Raw genomic sequence first — 22,073 nt, 5'->3', positions numbered from 1 at the left:
AGACATCTAGTGTTAGCAGAGTCTGATGGGACCAGGCATACGGAGAGGGGCTGTTTGGCACGACTGCCGCAAAGACGAGTGAGGATCTCTTTGGGGAAAGGAGGTTGGTTTGAAAAAAGTTAATTCAAAGTGGAAAATCTCATGAATGCTGTAGACCACTCCAGCATCCCTGAAAAATAAATAAGTACAATGTTAACAAAGAAATGTCATTAAGAGAAATAATGTATCTGAATCTGTATAATGTACACCCATAAATGGCACAACAGGGAAGGCCAAATGACTAATTAAACTTATTGGCAAACATAGACTCTTTGGTCCACATATTCCACAGTTCCAGAGACTCAAGTACAGAGAAAGAAAGGACAGAATGGGAAGGAAGATTTGAATACATATCATTCCTATTAACCTATAATCTGGAGAATCATCACACATCTACACAGTGATTATTGTAGTTTATAAGCTTGGTAAATCCATCCCAGTATCCCAGCATAATAACAGGGAGTAAGTTATGATAAATGCTTGCTCAATGTATTCATTTTACCTTCTGATTTTCTAGGTGTGCTTCTGTCTAACAAGGATGCATTGAACATCACCATCACGTTGGTCAGCACAGTACAGCATTGGTTTAGAAGATCATATGTGAAGGTGTATCACAGACACTTCTGGGGGGAAATGTGGATTTTGTTGACCTGGAAACTGTAAAACACAGTAGCTCCTGCCCTTAGGAGCTTACAACCATCTAAATGAAATGCATTATAAGCAGCCCATGCATGCAGACAGAAGACAACAGATTATGTGAAAAGACACATGTAAGCGGGGTACAGGGGCTGATACAGCCTGGAGCAGGTTTGGGGTAAGTGATGACTGCAGTGGCAATTCTGTATATGGCAATATAACATTTCTGTGTTAAGGCCTTGGGCACTGGCTAAATAGAGGACAAGTGAAAACTGATTTTATCATATAGAAGATTGTGAGCTGGATTCTTGTGTGCTGTTTTGTTACGTTGTGTTATAACATTTATTATCTAATGAATTGTAAGCACAGTACAGATTATTTTTGTTCTAAACTAATGTGCTTTCAAGAGTGAATTATTTTGTTTTTAACCCAGTCTTGTACATATTGACCACTCACAACCAAATGTAAAGATTGCTCATTTATGTTCACTTACAGGAAGGCAACTGTTTTGGTCCTTATAATTTTTTTTAAGTGTCACTTTCTGTAACATATAGGCCAAATTATTGACTGATTAGTCCAATGTACTGTATACATTTTAGACAACATTGTTTTATTACATTTATTATTTTTAGTACCTTATGGGTATGTCATGTGAATGACTCTATTTTTCCAATGTAAATAATGCTGTCATGTTGAGTATCCTCACTGTTAGGATATAGAGACAACAAGCAGGATAGTTTTGAGATAGCAGTTACTCTTCCTCAGTATAGTTGGCAGAACTGTAAAAACTTATATAATCCATTAAGGTATAAACGGGGCTCTTGGGCGTAGAGTGTTTCCTTAAGGTTACTCCCTGCATAGGTTTCTAGGTCAGGGGATTTGTGCTTGGGGCATGCAGGATGTTGGACTGCATTCCTAGGGACATTCCAGTGTGGGTGCCCACTGAGCCTAGCTCTGCACAGCTTTACAGGTTGGACTGATCCTGCTTCCTCACACCTGTGTCTTAGTTTAACTTTTCATTTGCTGGATGTGAGCACTTGTGAGAAATAAATACCTCAAGTCTGAAATGATAAAATGCTATGTTAGTTTTCAGTAGAACCTTTGTCACACCAACTCCAGCAGTATAAAGGTTTAGCTTGGCATGCTTATCATTTATGACCTTGTTTTTCATTTGGTTGGATATGTTTAGGGATACACAGCTGCGCTGCACTAACATATGGAGAGCAGCCTATGAGAACGTTCTAGGTATACCCTGGACCTTAGTGATAAAGCATTTAAATTGTAGGGTGACTGGGCGCTACCTTAGAAACTGATAAACCAATCTTGAAAATAAATCACTTAAAAGTACATATACCACTCCTATATAGTTATATTAGCATGTAAATGAACCGACCAGTCATAAAAGTTAAAACATGCATATTTTTATTATAACAAAGACAATTGTAAAATAAATAAATAAAACTTTGCCAGGGTGGCTGCTTTACCACATGGTTGGTTTAAAATGGCATTGGTTTTAATATTTTGTAGACAGATGGTCCGGATCACCTTGGTCCTCTCTGCCACTGCTTTAACAGTCCTAGTCCACAGTCCCCTTTGACCTCCTGGTTACCAACGCGTTTCGGGACTCCCTTGTCCCTGGTTATGCATGCTGTTTTTCAGCTGGTGACAGGTGCCTTCCCTCCTGTGCAAGGCAGCTCAGCCTCTGCGCTCCACCTCAGTCTCATAATTTCCAGGGCCCCCTGCACTACAGAAAAATTATGTAGTCCAGGAATGCAAAAAGATCTCCCACTCGCTAAAAATGATAAAGGGGCACCGTTTTTAGAAAGATGGGGTCTTCTATTACAAATGTTGGGTCCCCTTGGAACGTATTGCCTGGTGATCACATACATTTTTCCACATATGGGGCAAAGAGACCTCTCATAATGACAGCTGCAACCAAGTGGGCACACATATTTGAAAGCAGGAAATCACTTTCAAATTATGTGGCCCACTAGTAGCTATTATCTGGTGATCACTAGACAATATTACCTTGCACTACGGAAAACAGAAGTTTTCCGTATATGGACTAGAGAGCACTACTTTGCCCTATCAGGCCCATAATTACATATGTAAATATGGGATCACCTAGATATGAAAGTGGAGAGTCCCCTCAGTGGAAAAAAAATAGTTTTCCATAGATGGGGGTGGGGCACATTGTGTCCTATCTCATTCATACTGGCCCGCACACACACGTAGGCACCCTGTCTTGAAGTCTCCTCTTTCAAATGATGTGCTCTTAGTAGTTATTGTCTGGTGATCATACAAAATTAAATATTCCACAGATGGGGATTTTAAAATGTCTCCCCCATCTTGTGTTAAAATAAAAGTAAGTGATTCCTCATTTAATTCGGTAGGTTGTCTTGTTTTTACAATGGTAGGCCTTTTTGGGATACCATGTTCTTCCTACACATAGTAAGCATTTAAATTGAGAAATCGAAAATTTATTTTTAAAAATTATTTTAATTTCAAGTCTATATTTGTCAAAATCTATACATAGAATCCTGCTTTTTAGTATTTTGGAAAGGGGACATTGAGAGGGGTGGGGCGCGTACTAATTAACTGGCCCCAAGCTTATTGGAGGGGTCCTGAAGGTGCCTGGGACAGCTTCTGAGGGGGAGAAAAGCGCAGCAGAGCAGTGATTAACAGTTAAGCATCAGATGGAGCATTGCTCTCACAGCACCCCTTGGGCAATCAGCCAGCACTTTCTGGGAGCATCCAGAGAAGTTCGTGCAGGGCAGGGGTGGCTGGGGATCTGCAAGTAGAAGAGGCAGTAGAGAGGCAACTCGAAAGGAGAAGGAGGACCCACTCTGCAAGGTGCTCACCCAAACCTCTAGCCCACACACGCCATCCTTGTCGAGAGCCACACCTGTTGTGTATGTGATGTGATGTGTGGGAATTACAGCAGGATTTTTGTGTACAATGTCCATGTCCGTCCATTCCAACTGGACCTCCTCTCTCAGTGGTCAGGGTCCCACCTTTTTCTTCACCAGCGAGTTCAACTGTCCCCCAGGACTCGAACATCTCTCCTTTGGTGGCTGAATTCCTCTCACCTATTTTACAGGCAAGCGGTTTGCAATGTGGGAATGGATTCTCCTCACCACAGACGCCAATCTGAGAGGATGGGGGGCAGTGACTCGGGGAAGATACTTTCAGGGCCGCTGGACTCGACTCGAGGTGGTACTGCCCATAAACATTCTGGAGCTAAGGGCCGTGTTCTATGCTCTTCAGGTAGCACATCCTCTGTTGAAGGGCCGTGCCATCAGAAGTCGGATACGCTGTTTGTTCGATATGATATGGCGCGTCCGGGCTGACCGGCTTCTAAAGCAACTATTTCTAGATGGATTCGTCTGACAATCAGACAAGCCTATCTGACTGCATCAAAACAACCTCCTGCTTCAATCACAGCGCATTCTACGCACTCAGTGGGTCCTTCGTGGGCGACTGCCCACGGTGTTTCCCTGACCCAGCTTTGTCGGGCGGCCACTTGGTCAGGCCGGCATACTTTTACAAAGTTTTACCATTTTGACACGTTTGCGGCATCTGCTTCACAGTATGGCCGTGCTGTTTTGCAGGTTTCTCAGCGCTCTCCTGCCCGGGATGTGAGCTCTGGGACGTCCCCACTGTACTAAGACTCCAGTGTCCCCTAGTGGATAAAGGAGAAAACAGGATTTTGGTACTTACCGATAAATCCCTTTCTCCGATTCCACAGGGGACACTGGACGCCCAGCCGGCGCTGTTCCACCTGCATTGCGCTGTTCCACCTGCATTGGTTATTGTTCTTCCTGGTTTGGACAGTTGTTTTTCTTCAAGGTCTGCTTGATTTGTTTGCATATTTGCTTGTTTATTCATGTATGTCCTAGCTTCTCTTCTCCTCTATTATTCTATTTTCCAGCTCCCCTCGGGCACAGTTTCTTAAGACTGACCTGTAGAGGGGTATAGAGGGGGAGGAGCTAGCTACTATTCAGATTTATTCAAGTGCCAGCTCCCGGTTATCCCACATCTATACCCCACTGTACTGAGGCCCTGATTCAGAGCCGGACGCTCTGACAGAGCGCTTGCTCTGAATCAGGGCCGGCCTTCTTGTTTTTTAGAGCGGCCTCCTGGCCACTCGCATAGCTGTGGGTGACCCTTGTGGTAGGGTCTCGTTGCCGCAAGCCCCAGAGAGATTTCGACTCTCACCGAGCCGGATTCTCTCCAACTGACATCATCCCACTGACATCACTCGTGATGTCAGTGGGGCCGCCCCCAAACGGAGGCGTTCACATGGGAACGTCTCCGTTTGGGCAGCCACTCCCCCGGCCCGCCCACCAAAGGGGGCGTGCTGTCACTCAACATCGACGAGACCCGAACCCGAGACTTTGGTGCGAGACCCGGAGCGACGGTTTGCCGGTCGCTATCCGGGTCTCGCGCATGCGCACGACGTAGCCGGCTCCGTCGTGTGCGTGCGCACTGGGCCACCATCGACCCGCTTGCGAGCGCGCTTGCGAGCGCGCTCGCGAGCGGGTCTGAATCCGGCCCTGAGACCCCAGTGTCCCCTGTGGAATCGGAGAAAGGGATTTATCGGTAAGTACCAAAATCCTGGTTTTTTAGGCACTTATTTTACAATTAAAAAGGGGGTTTAGAGTAGAATTAAATTGTTTATTCATCAGTCTGGAATAATCTTAGGACAGTCGTGACCACTGACTACAAGGGTCCTTGATTTTTAACGTTCATTATAGGATACAGTAAAAGTGACGCCTAATTATGTATAGTACACAAGTGATAAAATACAGTATGTCATAAAAATATCAGTTACCAATATGAGAAGGTTCCATGCTTTATGGTTTTAATACATGTAATAAGATTGCCGTTTTAGGACCAAGAAGACACCATGCAATAAAATGTTACCTTGCAATTTGTCTATCTATGAGGCATATCATAGAACGCAAGTTATAGATATTACTACATACTGCAAATATGCAGTATCATTTTCAGATCAAGAGAAGCAGGGTGGAGCATTGATATAGCTTTGCAAGGTTCTGACTGATTGGGTGCCATAACGTCCTGTTACTGAAACTGGTGGAGTGGTGTGTGCATTTTAATTTTACCTTGAGTTTAAGTTTTGTACACGGCAATGTCTTTTGTCAAAAATACACTATGTCCTTATAAAGGGTACTTATGTCAGCACTTATAACTAGTGTTTAGTAATGGCATTTCATCAAATATCACAGTTAATGCAAATGTTTTCTTACAGCTGTGTCTCTAAGGTATCAGTACTGTATATTGATATAATTTTTTTTTTCTCAAGTAAAATTTGTGCACTTAGGCCTCTGTAAATTGTACACAATCTATGGCCTCAAGTCTTTTTCATATTATCACAGACAGAGTGGTTGAAGCCAAGCAAGGTTGACAGCCTGGTACTATTTTATAAAACTGCCGGTAAGGCGATTCATAGTCAGACATTATAGTTAATTATTTATGAAGAGAACTAATACTAGAAAATTTCGAAATTACTGGCCACAGAATTCCGCTAAATTTTAAGGGCTGGACCACTGCACATTTGCTGGTAATTGAGCATGATACTTAATAATGTCTCCTCCTTGTCAGTGGACCAGTATCATAATATGCCCCCTCTACCTTTATGCCGCCTGGGTCATTCCATAGTAACTCACGTTACAGGGTATCGTGGTGAGTGTGTGCAAGACTGTCAACAGCAAAATGAGTTTGTGTGAGGTTGGTTTTGTTTGCTGAGAAAGTGATAAGATAGGTCATGCTTTGTATTGTAACTTACCATGGAATGACCCACCTGTTGTTTATGTGTATATATATATATATATAACTCACTGACTCATCAACGCCAAGCCCAAACCCCTGAACCTAGAAACATGAATATCGGGGAGTATATGCCTTCCATGACGCAGGTACCCACTAAGCAGGGATTTTTCGAAATTGTGCAATGTCCTGACTGACTGACTTATTGTGGCTGCAGCACAGTTCAATATTCCAACACCAACTGTTACCCCAAGTGCTGCCAAACATCCTAGCAGTTAGTGCAGCTCCCCTATTTGAATAGTGAGTAAAGGGAATGTGTTACTACACAGGCATGGGAGGGGAATGTGTTAGTGCAGATGTGAGCAAAGGAATGTGTTACTACAGAGGTGAGAGAGGAATATGTATTACAAAAGCAGTGAGAAGTGAATGTGTTACTATAGAAGTGAGGGAGAGGAATGTGTTACTACACAGATGAGGGAGGGGAATGTGTTACTAAAGAGGTGAGGGAAGGGAATGTGTTACTACACAGGTATGGGAGGAGAATGTGTTACTACACAGGTGAGGGAGAGGAATGTGTTACTAGGTAAGGGAATGTCAAATGTGTTTCAATGGTGTGAGGGAAGGGAATGTGTTACAACATGGGCGAGAGAGCCGAATGTGTTACTACAAGGGTTAGCGGGGGTAATGTGTTACTACAGAGGTGCGGGAGGGGACTAAGTTACTACAGTTGTGAGTGAGGGATTGTATTTGGGGAATGTCGAAATTGTTACAACACGGGCGAGGGAGTAGAATAAGTTACTGCAGGTGTGAGTAAAGGTAATGTGTTACTACTGGTGTGAGGGAGTGGTTGTATTTCTACACAAGTGAGGGAGGGAAATGTCAAATGTGTTACAACATGGGTGAAGGATGGAAATTTTGTTACAACAGAGGTGATAGAGGATAATGTGTTACTACACAGGTGATGGAGTGGAATGTGTTAGCACACAGGTGAGGGAGGGTAATGTCTTACTGTAGCAGTGAGGGAGAGGATGCATTACTATAGAGGTGAAGTATTAATGTGTTACTGGAGTGGTGAGAAGGTAATGAAAACAGTAAATATATTAAGAGGGGTATTCAATATGAAAGGTTAACTTCCCTGGCGAAGTTAACGTTTCATATCTGAGTTTTTCTCTGCGTAAAGGTATGGTGCGCGCTCCCGCTTATCCCCGTATTCAATATCAAATTAACGAAAACGGGAAACGGGAAATCCGAAGTTGGATTTGCGTAAAGTTACGAATTTTTCCTTAAAATAATTGTAAGACCCCCTAAAGTTGTAAAAACATGGGAGAACACTATGGGTACCCCCGTTTTAGCCTTTAATTGAAAGTCGGGGCTTTAAATAGCCGCAGCAGGTGTTTTTTTCCCGACATTGAAGAAGTGATGCAGAATAGCACTTAGGTTATTTTTTTCGTTTTTTTAAGTGGTCCCATCAAATTTGGGGTACATGAAAATGGGTACTAGCATATTTTGATGTCCCTAAAGTAAGTTTTTAAAAATTCTGCATTTGTGCACCTGCCGCTATAATTCTATTCTAGAAAACACCTGCCGCATACATGCAGAATAGCCCTGAACCTATTTGCCTATTGTTTAACAATTTTTTTCCATTTTTTTTTTTGCACCCCAATTTTTTAATTCATTTTTTGGGGTGTCCCTATTTTTTTTTTAAAACTTTTTTTCACACAGTTCTTTTTTAAATGTTAATCTCAGGGGTGCAGGCTGTTTTTTTTAAGGCTGCACCCCTAAACCCCAATTCTGCACTTTATTTCGACACCTATTCAATGGTGAAAAGTTATCACCGTTTTTTATCAAAGACTTTTCAAAACTGCGATAAGTCTTTGAAATTGAATACGGTGTAAAACTAAAACAAGTGATATTAACGCAAAAATGTTAAAAAGTGCGATATTAACGCAAAAAACGATGTTATCGCACCCATATTGAATACCCCTATAAGTCTACTCAGTTAAAGCCGAGTACATCAGCTGGGAATGGGATTGAAATACCGGTGGCTGTCCTACAGGATGAAGGTGCCTAACACTAATCCACTAATCTCTCCCTGGGAATGCCTAAGCCTAACTCTCCCCTTTAGGGGTGCCTAACCATAATCCCCCCCAACCTAAACCTAACCCCGCTATGATCCCTAATCCTAACCCTCCCCCACCTCGCGCTGCTAACGCAAAGGACGCCCCGGACGTTCCTTAATTTGGGCTGGCGTCCTCAGCGTTTCAGCGTCGGGATCAAGATAGGCATCAGTATTTCGATGACTATATTAAATCCCTTGCCGGGTTTCCGATGTCGCGACTGCCGGTCTCGTAACTACATCCCTCAGCTAGTATAGATGTACTTTTGCACACCCTGATGAGAAGCCCAATTTAGTCTTGAAACGTTGGCTTATTTAATAAAGCACCTATTATAGTGTACTTGATAAAAGTTTGTCGGAGTGCCGCCTGATCCTTCTCGCTGGATAACTAATATGCGTTATATACTGTATATACATATATATAATTCCTCAGTTCGTTTCAAACGAAACATGCTTTGGGTTTCTGCTCTTCTTTCAAAAATACTGTCACCCAGGAAGCACTGCGGCCATTTTCAGCTCCCACCTACTCAAGTGCAGTGTACAGTAGTTTGACCATTCTTTTCCCAGACTTTGGATGAATTGTACTTGATTGTTTTGCTGTCAAGGTTTCATTTTGTACGTGTTATTAATCCTATATTTAATATATAAAATATTAATTACTACGCTATGAGTTTTCTTTAGTTTGTTTGTTACTGGGTTTATTCTAGATTTGGAAATTACTAAAAAGTGGAGGTCTCTCTGAAAAAAGTTATTTTACCATCGCAACCAATTTCTATTACCGCAGGTATGCGAGCTTCCAATACCAGCAATATCCAATAGAAAAAAATCAGCTGCAAAATTTTCTTTGGACAAAACCTGAACAGCCTAAAAAAAAAAACAATTGGTAACAGTAATAATAGTTATTACTGTACCAAAGAAAAATATATTGCTTTATAAAAATGCATTAAATGGCTGATTTGGGCATACAGTATATTTTTTTAAAGTGAAACATAATTATAAAAAGTAACTTTTTTCGTTTTAATACAAATGAATAAAATGAAAAGTGCAAAAAAAAGTAGAAAAAAAAGTTGATTTTGAAATAATTTTAGGCTAATAAAACAAACCTAAAAATAATAAAAGATAAATACTTTAATTAAATTTGGGGTGCAAAAAATAACAAATAATATTTTGGGGTAATTTGAGACCATTAATGGTTTTAATAACATGTAATTACTGGACCAATTAGGCTAATTGCAAACTTCCAATTGCCTAATTAGTTATTAGAGGGGTGTCCAATGGGTTCTGAAGGTGTCCCAGACATTTTTATCTTAAAATAGGGATTTGTAATTTTTATAGACCTGCTTTGGGGCTTCCAAAAAATTGCATGATTTTCTACTCGGCAATTAAATAGGAAAAGCCTTGCGGCTGCTGGAAAAGCCCATTGCTGCAGGGTTATTCAAAATGTTGCCTGCAATTGTATATTCTCCTGTCCTGTTGTTCTATGTCTAATTTTTAGATCCATTTTGCTGGCAAAGATCACACAAGAGGATTAGCTTTGAGTTATTATCTATTATTGTATATTTACTATATCTAACACTAGCGCATTGAAGGTTTGTTGTGTAAGTATATTAATGCAGTATATATATATATATATATATATATATATAATTTTTTTATTTATTTATTTTTTCAGGGGCATTGGAACAATTTTATGATGGAGGGGCAACATAAAATCATTGCGGCGACACCCCCGTCCCCCCCTTCTCCTCTCTCTTCCCCTCCTCTCCATCTTACCTAAGCCGCAACCATGGACTGTCAGGGGCTGTGCTTTATACTAATAGGCTGCACAACCCCCGCACTGCATGAAGGAGGAAGTGTAATGTGCAGTGTTTTATCTTAAAGACCGCACATTACAGCTCCTCCACCATGCGGTGCAGTGGCTGTGCAGCCCATTATTATAATGCTGCACAGCCCTGACAGTCGTCGGCGGCCGCTTCTTTGAAATGTTTTGGGAGGGGGGGGTGAGCTGTCTTCATGTCCCCCCTCATTCCTATGGCCATGATATATTTATATATTAAGGAGACTAATTAGGACATGGGAAGCAGGTTTCCGTGGAAAATAAAGTTAGTGCAAAAAGTCACCAATAGGTTCCGCTGTATTTGTCTCACATTGTTCCAGATATTACTGTTGACTCCAGGGTGAGAACTGGCATTAGTTAGGTCAGTCTGACAGTGAATCAGAGCTAATGAGCTTTAAGCTGCCCATACACGGTGAGATATGCACCGTGCGAAGTGGGATCCGACGTCCGACATATCGGGTGGTTCCCACACATGGAGCGATCGGCTGGCCGACTGCCCGATATGCCGGCTTCCTCCTACCCCACCCGCATAGCGCTGCATGGGATCGCACATCACATCCCCAGATCAACTGAACCTGCAGTAAGATCTGGGGGTGGGATGTACGATCTCACGGGCGCGCGCTCTGTCCGATATCATGCCCATACACAGTACGATAGAGCAGCCAAATCATTCCAATGCATCGGATCGGCTGCTTTATCGCACCGTGTATACAGTAGGCACCTTTCCGTGTATACAGTAGACGGTCGCAGGACTACCACAGCAGGAGGCTGTCCCGGCGCATCGTATATCTTACTAACGGTGAGCGGAGCAGACCAGCAGCTGACTGAACAGCAGGAGTCCGGACCAGGCTAACCCCGCACGGAGGAGCATAGGGAAAGGTAGGGTCAGCACTTACACCCTTGCCATACCGCCGCACAGTCACAGGTACAACTGATATCCAGGACTATTAACTCTTCACAGAAAGCGCTATATACATCTATTGTGACATTGTATGTTGAGTGTTGTTTGTTTGTCTCACCTCAGCTGGTATAGTATTCCACCGTATTACATATGTATTGTTAGTTCCCACAGCGCTTCTTTTACTTGATTTAATTGCTAATTGGCCAGGTGTCTGACCATTTATAAGAAAGCTGCTATTTAACCACAACATATCCAGGAGCGCATGATCATCTTTTTTACAAACTCGTATCTTCAAAATGTGCGAGAAGGAGCGAGTTTGACTTGCACAAAAAACTTGCATCCTATTACATCCCACTCTAGATGTATGAGGACACTCTGGGCCTGATTCAGAGCCGGACGCTATTTGCGCTCGCTCGTTCAGAAAAAGGGGCCGGCTATTTAAATTGAGCGCTCGCTCTTTGCGTTCTGTTGATGCCTCTATGTCTGAGCGAGCGAACGAAACATGCGCTCGCTATTTTGTAAAGACGCCCCCTGACCGCTCGCATCATACGTCATCTCCGCTATTTATTAGATTAATCGAGTACATCGAAAGGTGTCTGAACTGCTCGCAGTGCTTGTGGTTGGATTTTCCTACCGCAATCTTGCGAACAGTTCAGGCTAAAAAACAACCAAGTGACGTGGTCGATGACGCTGCTTTGTTAATTATGCACACCCTTAAAACGCCCGTTTTGACCGTTTGGCATGCCTGCGTTCGGATCTCCACTCCTCGTTTTCAAGCGCCTTCCCCTGTTACCACCCACATACGCCTCATTCTGTCACTCAAATTAGCAGGCACTCGCAATTTTGCAAACACACGTTTTCCGACTGCACTGACTGGTTGGCGCATGCGCATTACGACCCATACGCATGCGCAGATGTGCGAACATCGCTCGGAGCAAACGAGCGGCCGCTTACGAGCGGCTCTGAATCAGGCCCCCTGTGTGATGAAAGGTTTACTTTTTCTGTGGAGTGACCCACACTGACAAGTTTCTGTTATTTCTGCTGCATACAAACAATTTTATGTTATCAGATGTGCATGAGAACTTTGCCTGCACACAGTTTTTGGGGGATGAGGAGGCTATGATGATGATGTCAAGTTGGTGTATTAAATTAAAGTGAAATGTTAGGGCTGGTAATTAAAATTATACTTACAGTGATAATACTATGTGATTTTCTCCCACTTGCATCCTCTAAGTCCCTCTGGCCATCTCACGTGTTATTCAGGACTGCAACACTATGCCTAACATATGGAGAGTTTTATTAGACAAAAGCCTCTTATAGCACTGTACTTATGCTTAGTGTAAAGCTTTTCCTGGGAATACACTGTTCTACATTTGATTGCTGAGTTGGATTGTCTTAATTCTACTATTTCAGTTTACATACCGACATAATCATTAAGTTACTTGTGTAGAAGGAGTCACCAAAAAATCCAGCTTCACTTCAAACTCTTAAGGGCCATCAGCAAGGAATTATTTTTATTATCCTTTATTTATAAAGTGGTGACATATTATGCAGCACTGTACATTGAGAGAATAATAATACAAATGCATTACATACTATCAGGGCCATAACTACGGTGGTGCGACCAGTGCCCTGGCACAGGGCACTGCAGGGAAAGGGGCGCTGTTTGGGCCTGTCAATTTTCCTGTTTATTATCATTCTCACTTGTAGCTTCCTCTTCTTTTATCCCCAGCGTCTCCTGGTCTCCCCTATCTCTTCTCTGGCCCTTCTTATGTACCTATTTAAAAAATGGGGGGGGCGCCATTGCTCTCTCTGGTAGGGGAGTAGCGAGGGTGGTTCTGGTGGAGCATGAGCTCTGGGCGCCAAAATGGACAGAGGGCTCCATCCAGGGTTCAGGAATTCATGGGGCACTGCACAGTATGGCAGCAGCCTGTTAGTTTGATCTTGGTTTGTTTGCTCTATATCCTAAATAAATTACAGTTCTGAGATTCGTTTCTACATTTTATGCTCCCTCAAGCTGCCCAGATTACCTCCCCTCTGGTCCTCCCTCCTCTGTTCTCATCACCACCACTCTCTGACATACTCTTTGCCCCTCCCCTCTCCTCTTTGATCCCCTCCTTCCTTCACTCCTCATTCATTCATTGTGCTTCAATGGATTTAAAAGTAACACATCTGAGGTAAAGTCCTAAACTTCAATTATTAGGTATGAGATTAAAAAAGTCACCGCTTTGCTATTTAAGTAATAAGGTGACCCCAGGCATGATCACAAAGTGTTGTCTATCAGAGCCAAAATCACTCCCACTGACATCACTAGTGATGTCAGTGGGGCTGGCTTGAGACGGTAGGCGTTCCCATGGGAACGCCTCCATCTGGCAGGCACGCCCCTGGCACGCCCACCAAAGGGGGCGTGCTGTCAATCAACATCGACAGCACGCCCCCTTTTGTGCGAGACCCGGAGAGATGGAAAGGCCGTCGCTCCCCGGGTCTCGCGCATGCGCACGACGGAGCTCCCTCCGTCGTGCGCATGCGCAGTGGGGAACATCGACCCGCTTGCGAGCGTACTGCCGCTCGCGAGCGGGTCTGAATGACCCCCTAAGGCAGCACTTTAAAATAAAAACAAAAAAACAATAAAACTGCTGTTTAGTATATAAACCCCAAAATTCTTAATGCAAGATTGAAAACTAGCACACACATTTGACTATAAGGATTAATGTTGTTTGCTTGTATAATATATGAATTATAAAATGGATTATTGCAAAGTGACTTTGAGAGAGTTATTTTAGAAAGGCAAAATTATGCCCAGTTTTTGTTTTCATTTCTCTGTACAGACTACTCACACCACACGTCTCCATGTATAGTAAAGCCTCATTTATGCATCATGAAAACAATATGGGCCTGATTCAGACCTGCTAGTAAGCACACAGCGCTCGCAAACAGGTAAATGTTTGCCCCCTGCGCATGCGCCCCGTCCGGCGTGCGCATGCGCGAGCCTCAGCGAGCGACTGAAGTTCAGTCGCTCCGGGGGTCGCTACAAGATGGGGCGGCTGTCGATGTTGATTGACAGCTCGTTTTGTAGGCGGGTAGGGGGGGTGGTTGAGCAAACGCAGGCGCTCCCAAAGGAACGCCTGGCATTTGCGGGCGGCCCTACTGACATAACTCGTGATGTCAACAGTGGACTTCCTGCTCTATTAGAGCAGGAAGTCCACTCGGGCTTGCGGTAGTCGAGACCCTACCACAGGGTCTTGTCGCAAGCCCAATGGTCACGATAATCACGACCAACTCCAGGCTGCTCACACAAGCTGTGGGTGGTCACTCACAGCTTTGAGTGCGGGCTGGAGGATGTAAAAAAAAAAAAACGCCCTGATTCAGAGCAAGCGCTGCCAGCAGCGAGCGGCTCTGAATCCTTCCCTAGGCTGATCATAAAATATTAATATTATCTGTAAGCAATGATAGAATGTCATTTAGATAGAAATCAAATGTAAGGTAAACTGAAGATTTCTGTCTTCTTAAGTAGGGGTTAAAGAGTGGGTTGTAGGACAGTGATTGTTTAAAGGCTCATGCGCACCTATTAGTACACCTTTCACATGTTAATAAACTCATAAACGTACATAGAGAAAAAGGCAAATACTGTAAGAGTCAGTGGGGGAATTCAATTATCAACACGGACATATACAGATGCGCCCAGCTACATTGTGGTGGATCCCACCACAAACGTGCGCACGCGTCACGCCATGCGATTCCGCGCACCTGCATACGCTAAGGTACACTATGGCATGCACTGTGATCGCACCATGCATTCCTATGGAGGCGGTCACGTACGCAGTGCGCATATCCGCTCGCCGGCGCACGTCTCGCGATATCACAATATATAAAAAACTATTGTTGTTATTGTAAGGACATTTTTGATATTGCCTTAGGGCCTGATTCAGAGATTTATGTAATTCGATTCTTATGTAACTCTGATGTTTGCAAATCTGCGCATGTGCAGGAGCCGCACTGTGCATGTGCAGATCTGTTTCTGCAATGTCACTCGCAGTGCTACAAAAACCACATTATGATTGACATGCTGCTGGCGTTTGGGGGAGGTGACGGGCAGCGTTCGAGAAAACGGGGGAGTGTCGGACATGTTTTCTGTGCATACTGAGGCCAGTAGCTTCGTCTTTGGATGCAGCTTCACTGGCCCCCTCAGCATGATTTCACCAGACATCCTGTGTAAGCTGAGTGTAACTCAAATGTCCGATGTTCATGCAGTTGATCTGATGCTATGTCTTAAGATGTAGCAGCAGATCACTGTTACAAGTCGCGGTCACGACTTGTCTCCCTCTAGCAGTTTACCTTCTCATGACGCTGTTGTTCCGGTTCCCTCAGTTGCTAAGCGATCTGCATGCCTCAGGAGGTCACATGTTATCCACAGCACGGCGTGATTGGTTCCTCCAGCTATTTGTGCACGCTGGCCTTTTGCCGCCTCGCCGACTATAGTGTTCCTGTAGGTTCTCTCGGCTCAGCTGCATGGTCAGCATTCTGGACCTCATTCAGAGTCGGTCGTTGCGGCCGCATGGTCGTAAGGGAAAAGGGGCCGGATATGCAAATGATGCGTCCTTAAGATCGGATCGTTAGCTGGCCGACCAAGGGGAGGATGCGGCCGTAAGACAAAAAATACGCCTCCTTCTCGTACGCATTACACGTCATCTCCGGCCATATAAGGATTAATCGAGACCATCGGTAACCATCAGAACTGGTCGTAGAGCTTAAGGTTGACCATACCCTCTCTTAAGCACTACGATCAGGTCAGTGTACAAACCACCCATGTCGCGTGTGCCATGACACTACTTTGTTAATTATGCACTCCCATAAAACGCTGTTCGCATAATTAGGCATGCCTGCGTTCGGATCTCCACTCCCCCGTTTTCAAGCACTTTCCCCTGTTACCACCCACAAACGCCTCATTCTGTCACTCAAACTACCGACCTGGCTGTGTTCAAGGAGAGAGAAATTTCTGATCATAGCAGCTAGTTTGCGCACGCGCATTGCGAACTTTACACATGCGCAGTTTAGCGAACATCGGTGGCGTACGACCGTGCGGCCGCAACGACTGACTCCTAATGAGGTCCTCTGTGTCTCCTCGTGGTAGTGTATTATGGTTCTCCAGCTTTCTTGCTACCACCGGTTCACCAGCCTCTCCATCGGCTCCCTAGCCGCACCAGCAGCTTCCGTGCTGCCACCGGCTCATCAGCCTCTCCTTTGGCTCCATGGCTGCACCAGCAGCTTCCGTGCTGCCGCCGGCTCTCAAGCCTCTCCATCGGCTCCCTAGCCGCACCAGCGGCTTCTGTGCTGCCCCTGGCTCTCAAGTCTCTCCATCAGCTCCCTAGCTGCACCAGAAGCTTATGTGCTGCCACCAGCTCACCAGCCTTTCCATCGGCTCCCTAGCCGCACCAGCAGCTTCCGTGCTGCCACCGACTCACCAGCTTCTCCATCGGCTCCCTAGCCGCACCAGTGGCTTCCGTGCTGCCACCATCTCAAAGCCGCATCGCAAGTACTTGTGTACCGGCTCTCAAGCCACACCATTAGTATGCAAACTTGTGTACCGGCTCTCAAACCACATCATCGGCTCTCAAAGCCGCATCGCAAGTACACAAACTTATGTACCGGCTCTCAAACCACCTCATCGGCTCTCAAAGCCGCATCGCAAGTACACAAACTTGTGTACCGGCTCTCAGGCCGCACCATCGGCTCCCAAAGCTGCATCGCAAGTACACAAACTTGTGTACCGACTCTCAAGCCACACCATTGGCTCTCAAGTACGCAAACTTGTGTACCGGCTCTCAAACCACACCATCGGCTCTCAAAGGTGCATCGCAAGTACACAAACTTGTGTACCGGCTCTCAAGACACACCATCGGCTCTCAAAGCCGCATCTAAAGTACACCCACTTGTGTACCGGCTCCCTAGCTGCACTATCGGCTCTCAAAGCCATATCTCTAATACACCAACTCCTGCTACCAGCTCAAAGCCGCACCATCGGTTCCTTAGCCGCAATATCGGCTCTCAAAGCCGCAACATTTGTACCCAAACTTCTGCTGTTCCTCTCACCACCGGAACCCGTAGTATATTCGTGTGAACCGCTACTTCCCCGAGTATTAAGACCAGGCGGCCACCTAAGTACCAGTGATTGTTTATAGATCTAAGGGAACAATGAGTGGCGGAAGACCTCGCTAGCCTGGGTTCTAGGGGGTTCACACGGAACGAGCTTTAGGATTCATAACAATCACAGAAGCCTGCAGTGGGCGTCTTTTTACTAGAGATGCCTCCTACGGATTTTTCATAATTTTGTGCAGCCACTGCTTTGGCTTTAGCGTCCACCTCTTAATCAAGCCCCAAGCCTAGATCTACAAATTCAGTCATGATTTGCTCGGTGACACATAGTTAAAACGACCAGATCTGCTAATTATCTTGGTTTGTATATGACACATGTTCTTCATTGTAATGTATTTTCCTAGGGCTTCATTCAGTCCTGATAATCGGGAATCTGTGTTCAGCACTGAATGACGCCCTAGGAAAATAAATTACACTGAAGAAAACGTGTCATATGCAAGCCAAGAAAAAAGTCCTGGGTGATCATACGCAGAGCGGCAACAGACTGTCAGTGATTGACAGTCTACTGCCATTTGTGGGCGGGGAGGGGGCGGCAACGGTCTGTTTCCCGAAACGGAGGTGCGATGCCGCCGTTGGTGTGGAGAGAAGAGGCCAGGATCTCCATCGGCTGATGGAGATTTCCTAGCCTCTTTCCCTCATCTGTGACGACAGGTTTGTGGGATCCCATGGTCACTCAGCTGGCCGAGGATCATGCAGATAATCTGATGCTGCGTCCAAGGATCATTAATGCATGCAGAAGGCAGGACGCCTACTGCTGCATCACCATATTAACACAATCTGCTTGTGTGCGGCTTTGCAATTCCGTTCTTTGCAGAATCAGGTCCTTAGAACTATGTATCCGATGCTCCTCTGAACTAATTGATGTTGCTGATAATTAAGCAATTCACAGTAAGGATTCAGCTAGCAATTAGGTTACTGTAGGTTCCGCCAGAACCATGGATGGCTATTCTTCGCAGGTTATCTGGGCAGGAAAACTTTGCATGTATTTGTGCGTGTTCCATAGAGGTGCAATTAGAATAACAAAGTTTTCCTGATATATGCGTAGCTGCTCGTCAGAAGAACCTCATGCATAGTTCAAAACTGTGTGATTTTTTTATGGCAAATAACTGAGCAATTTTAGTTATGTTTACCTTGTCAAATGTGTTTAACTCATAACAGTCTCTTTTTCAAAGCATTGTTACCAAATTATCTTTGCTCTGATTTATTACAGCAGTCTTCATATAATTAATTTAACAAGAACTGTGTATACAGACCTGGGGGCTGATACCATTTCTATAGCACCAGTAAACACTAAAATGTAAAAGGCATATTTACTTTGCCACATAATTAAGGCCACAATTATAAATTACTGTGGGTATGCGTGCTCCCGAAACTCGTGGTATTCAATTAAATATTTTCTTTTTGTGGCCAAACCCACGGAAGAGAATTTTTTAAAATCAGCCTGCTGTCCCAGATTACTGGCTGCACAACCCCGCTCCCCGCCTCCCAACCCCTCTGCTCACCTCCCGCAGACCTCTGTCTTCCAGCAGAGGAATCGAATGAGATCATGGAGGGATGCAGGTGCTGGCCCCCAGCCAGAACAGCTGGAGCTCCGGGGGCTGCAGCTCAGTAGCAGGAGCAGCAGTGTCCTACTCTCAAGCCCAGGGCCGGACTGGCCATTTGGTACAGATGGGCCGGTCGGGTGTTAAACCCTGGCCGAGCAGCTCCACCTCCCGGCGCTCTGCTTGGCTGGAATACTGAAAGACGGGGATGTGCCACGAGTCCAGGCCTCCGTGACTCGTGGAATGCCCCGTGAGATGTAACCACGCCCCTTTTGTGATGAGGACACGCCCCTTTTGTGGGCAAGCGTGCCTGCCAGGGCTGATTAGCAGCCTCAGTCTGTCCCTGCTCAAGTTCCAGCCCGTTCGTGGTCAGCAAGAAGAAGGTAGAGCTGGAAAACCTGCAGAAGGAGAATGAGGAATTTGCCCTGCAACCTGCGACACTGTGGAAGACGCCCGGGAGGAGAAGTGACCTTCAGCATGTATGGGCGGCAGAGGCGATGGAGGAAGACAGAGCTGCCAGAAGGTAAGGTAATTATGGACTAATTAAATTAAATAGAAACTTCCAGTTGCTTAATTAGTCATTAGGGGGTTCTGAAGCAAGTCCCAAATTTTTTCCTTAAAATAACGATGTTAGAAAAAATTTAACTTGCTCTAAAGCTGCGAGAAGAGTTATTTTTAAAATAAATTAATACGCCTAATTTTCTCTATTTCAATTGTATAGGAAAGACCTTGCGCCTATAGGTAAAACTCCACCCCCAGGGTTTTTCAAAATATTGTCCACAATTGAATATGCCCCTAAAGGTTCACATATGAGCCATGGCAGGAAATACATTGGGCGTTTATGCGAATAGGTACCCGACGGAGAAATTAAATTGATTCTCCATTCGGGCACCCATTAGCATTTACCGCACCCACAAGCACCGGGTTTAGCCGCGCAAAGCGGCTAAACCTATCTAAAGAGGAAGTTAGGACGCCCAAGGGAGGAGGTTATGGCGCCCAAACCACCGTCGGGGCGCCCAAAAAATGGCACTATAGACACCTCCAGAGGCTGCGAGAAACAATGTCACTGCCGCGGCTAATGGGCGTCTGTCAGAGAAACAATTTAATTGCTCTGATAGCTGGCCATTACTATAGACAAGTGGCGCGCGCCAAAATGAATCGCCCCCTGTCAGTCATATTATGTCTGTTCATTTACAGAAGCATATCCCTCCTAACATGATAGCATAGTGCAAATGGGTTAAAAAATAACTTGACAGACAGGTTTAGTTAGGTTTAAACACTTTAGTTTTTTTTCCATGTATTAATCAGTTCAGTTATATGCAATATTTGATTTCTATTAACAGGAATGAGTTGCTTTCTTAGCGTTATTCCTAGTAACATTTCTGCAGTTTCAAATTTGCTTAAAAATTGCTATATAGGAAGGATTTTTTCCTTTTTTGCTTTTATATATGAATGTGCATACGTAGAGTTTGTGGATCACTGGCATTATTAACATTTTTGGACTGTAAGTTTCTTTATCACTTGAAGAGACATCATCCTGAATATATGAGAAAACAATACATTCAAGAATTACTGCTTTTATTGTGCTGTCTACAGTGTCAGTGACTCCACTCATTCAGTATTAAAACTAAATCAAGGTGACATAAAGTCAGGAATCATCATCATCGTAGTCTATTCAACTATGGGAATTGATAGTGGTGTTGATTGTACGGTACTTATTACTGCATCTCATGAAAATATATTCTTTTGGGATGGTGCCACATCATATTAGCTACCACACAATTACTGTGAATGTTACCTATCATTTTACGACCAACATAGGTAAAATAATTTTAAGATAATAATTCACTTATGGTTCTTAATATATTAATGAGGCCATTCATATAACATGGCAGTAATTGTCCATTAAACTGTTTTGTTTCTAACCCACATTTTGGAATCCTATACAGTTGAACACTTTTCAATATATTTGTGTTTGTTTTTCGCAGCAATGTTTATCATTTAGGGGCCTATTCATTATGTGAAAAATGTTACCAGTGATAATTAAGTATTGAACTCACAGCTAGTTCAATCAACTTTTAGGAGGCATTCTGTCACGACCAGGGTTTCTCGGCATGGTGGTCGGCGGGTGTTACCTGTGCGGATGTTGTGGCGGGGGGCGTCTGGTGGTGGTGCTGGTGCCTGGCGGGGAGCATTGGCTGTGCGCGGTCCTGTGTGGGCATATTGTCGCTCTGTGCTGGGTGGGCCTGGCGGTGTTTCCATTCCGCTCCGGCATGGGCGCCGCCGTCTTGCTTTCAGCCATGTGGCCTAGTTCCCCAATCCTGGCGTGTCACATGCTCACTCTCTGACCACTCACGGCTGGGTGCTGGGTATAAAAGGGAGTTCAGAGCTCCCTTGCATTGCCAGTGCAACGTGTTTCTCAGCGTAAGCTGAGAGAGAGTACCTGAGCTTGTCCACCTGCCTGGTGGATCTCTGCCTAAGCCTGCTTTGCCTAACCTGCTCCTTACCCTGCTGGACTTCCACTGCCTTCTCCCACTGACTCCTCCTTTTGCCTTCCCCATTGCCTGAGCACCTGTGTCAGCTGTTACCCTGCAACTTGCCTCCACTTGCACCTTCCTCTGGACATTATTTCTTCAGCCACAATTCTTTTCAGCCTCACAAGACCTGGAATACTGGACTGCCTTCTGTTTCACTACCTGGACTTTTTCCCATTCCCTCACTACAGTTCCCAAGTGCACTTTAGTGCTATACCCGGACTTTCTGTTTTACCACATTCATGTCTGTTAAGCCACTCATTAAAAAACCCATGTTTATTTTTTAATCTGCTTCAGTGTCTGCTCCTATTACCACCCCGGGCCCACAACAAAACCAGAACCTCACACATTCATCATGCTTCATTAACTTAATTATCACTTCCGAAAAGCTGCTCTTTCAGCTGAGTCAGCTTTTCGGAAGCGTGAGACTTTTCCCCAACAGTTACTGTGTCCTGTTACTGATCGCAGGGCCGTAACTAGGGTGGAGCGCAGGGCCGGAGCTGCCATTAGGCAGCTGCCTAAACCG

General features: G+C 44.7%; 1 protein-coding gene across 1 annotated transcript in view; it reads left to right on the top strand.

The window, feature by feature from the left end:
- Positions 1-22,073, top strand: part of TNK2 (tyrosine kinase non receptor 2) — a 210,745-nt gene that overhangs the window by 23,719 nt on the left and 164,953 nt on the right. Inside the window, exon 2 of the mRNA XM_088444778.1 lies at positions 557-853. The gene's annotated coding sequence lies outside the window, so the exon portion shown is untranslated. The remainder of the gene's footprint in view (positions 1-556; positions 854-22,073) is intronic.

The sequence above is a fragment of the Taudactylus pleione genome, unplaced genomic scaffold (assembly GCF_031769625.1).
Source record: "Taudactylus pleione unplaced genomic scaffold, aTauple2 ptg000372l, whole genome shotgun sequence".
Taxonomy (NCBI): domain Eukaryota; kingdom Metazoa; phylum Chordata; class Amphibia; order Anura; family Myobatrachidae; genus Taudactylus; species Taudactylus pleione.
Note: the sequence above shows the minus strand (reverse complement) of the source record. Positions and strands in the feature narration are given on the sequence as shown.